Raw genomic sequence first — 2,582 nt, forward strand, 5'->3', positions numbered from 1 at the left:
AGATCTGAAAAGAGCTAGGTTAATTCATAATCTGTCATTCACTTCAAGAGAAGGATAACATTTAGACATTAACATTGGTAACTTAACAACAGGATTCGTCTCCCTATTTTCTTATCTTGATTAATCTTCCTTTGTTATTTTTAATTTTCTGAATTGTCTTATTTAATTCATAAAAGTATTCTTTTACCAGATAGAATCAATAGTATAATTTAGTAGTAATTTAATATTACACAAAATTATACTAACTTCTACTTTGGTATATTTTCTCTTGCTGATTTTCTAACCTTTCTCTTGCAAAAAAAAAAAAAAAACTGTTCTTATCTATTTCAGGTATTTTGAGTGCATGCGCCGCCAAGGGCAAGCAGTTATACTACCCATCGACCCTGAAATTGAGAAAACTTGTAGGAGAAATCGAAGGAATAAGAGGCAAGAAGGAGTTTCAGCAACTGCTGAAACAATAGAAATCATGGCTGCTAATGTGAATGCGAATGCTGCAAATAACGGCAATAATGGTGGTGCCGTGGAAGACCAAGCTAATGGTCGTAGCTTGAGAGATTACATTCTCCCTACTCTGATGGGAGTGCAGTCATGTATCAGGCCACCGGCAGTGGATGCGAATAACTTTAAGATCAAACCTGCCATACTTCAAATGGTGCAGTCTTCAGTTCAGTTTGGTGGCCTCCCTTCTGAAGATCCTAATCTGCATCTCTCGAACTTCATGGAACTTTGTGAGACTTTTAAAGTCAATGGAGTTAGTGATGATGCCATTCGTTTGAGACTGTTTCCATTCTCACTTAGAGAAAGAGCCAAGAGTTGGTTAATCTCCTTGCCACCAAATTCCATAGCAACATGGACAGACTTAGCAACTAAATTTTTGTCTAAGTTCTTTCCCCCAGCAAAGTCTGCTAAGCTGCGAGGAGAGATCAACAATTTCTGTCAACAAGAGAATGAGTCTCTCTATGAGTCTTGGGAGAGGTTCAAGGACTTAATCAGAAAGTGTCCTCATCATGGTATTGAGAAGTGGATGCTGGTTCATAATTTCTATAACGGGTTGGTTGGTAACACTAGAACCCTGATAGATGCAGCAGCTGGTGGAGCCTTTATGAGAAAGAGTGCTAATGAGGCTTATGATCTATTGGAGGAGATGGCTCTAAACAATCAGCAGTGGCCAACTGAAAGGAGTCAAACTAAGAAGGTAGCTGGTGTGCTAGAGGTGGATGCCATTACAAAGCTGACAGCTCAGGTTGAGGCCCTAACAAAGCTGATCGCAGTGCAAGCCAAACAAGCTCAAGTGGTTTGTGAGATATGTGGAGGTCCCCATCACTTTTCTGAGTGTCGAGCATGTGGATGATTTGCCAATGGATCAAGCAAAAGCCATTGGAAACTATTCCCAAAACAATAATTATGGGCACAACCAACAGGGGTTCTACCAGCAGAGAAACCAGCCCCAACAAAACCAACAACAGCTGCGACAACAAAGTTCTAGTGGAGGCTCCACTATCCAAGCTGATTTATTGCTCCAATTCATGATGGAAACTAGAGCCTCTATTAAAACTCTAGAAACTCAAATGGAACAATTGGCTACTCAAGTGGAAAAACAAGCTCAAGGAAATTCGCCTAGCACTAATGATGCAAAAAGAAAAGAGCAATGTAAAGCAATTTCCTTAAGGAGTGGAAAGAAATATGATGGGCCTGAGATGATACAACCAGTGGATGAAGAGATTAAAGTTCAAACAACACCAACTCAAGCATCATCAGATAAGAAGATTACTGATAGTCCAGGACCACCACAGCAGTCTCCACCAATCAGTATTGATCATCATGTGAAAATACCCTATCCTCAGAGACTCTGAAAGACCAATCTAGACAAGCAGTTCACAAAATTTCTAGAGGTCTTTAAAAGACTGCACATCAGCATTCCTTTTGCTGAAGCCTTGGAACAAATTCCCCGTTATGTGAAGTTCATGAAGGAGATATTGTCTAAGAAGAAAAAATTGGAAGACTATGAAACAGTGGCATTAACTGAGGAGTGTAGCGCCATTTTGCAAAATAAACTACCGCCCAAGCTTAAAGATCCGGGTAGTTTCAATATTCCATGCTCTATAGGGGGTTCGGTGGAAACTAAAGCTCTATGTGATCTGGGAGCAAGCATTAATCTAATGCCCTTGTCTGTCTTCAAAAGGCTAGGATTGGGAAAGGCAAAGCCCACAACAGTGACTTTACAACTAGCGGATCGTTCTTTGACTCATCCTCGTGGGATAATTGAAGATGTACTGGTGAAGGTTGGTAAGTTTATCTTCCCTGCTGATTTCCTAATTCTTGATATGGAGGAAGATTCAACTATTCCCATTATTTTGGGAAGACCATTCTTAGCCACAGGCCGAGCATTAATAGATGTTCAAAAGGGAGAGTTAAAGTTGAGAGTGCAAGATGAAGAGGTCAATTTTAATGTTTTTGCCCCAACCGACATTCCTACATGTTGCAAGATTGAGATGGTGAAGGGTTCTTTTGTTAAAGCTGATAAGAAGAAAGCAAAGCCTAAAGAGCGACTTCGAACGATTCGACGTCATTGGAAAAGATTG

General features: G+C 40.2%; 1 non-coding gene across 1 annotated transcript; it reads right to left on the reverse strand.

The window, feature by feature from the left end:
- Window positions 1–907: 907 nt before the first annotated feature.
- On the reverse strand, window positions 908–1,014 carry LOC133031602 (small nucleolar RNA R71). The gene has a single exon (XR_009684705.1). It is a non-coding gene; the product is annotated as a small nucleolar RNA R71 (small nucleolar RNA).
- Between the last annotated feature and the right edge of the window lie 1,568 nt (window positions 1,015–2,582).

The sequence above is a fragment of the Cannabis sativa genome, chromosome 9, assembly GCF_029168945.1.
Source record: "Cannabis sativa cultivar Pink pepper isolate KNU-18-1 chromosome 9, ASM2916894v1, whole genome shotgun sequence".
NCBI classification, from domain to species: Eukaryota; Viridiplantae; Streptophyta; class Magnoliopsida; order Rosales; family Cannabaceae; genus Cannabis; species Cannabis sativa.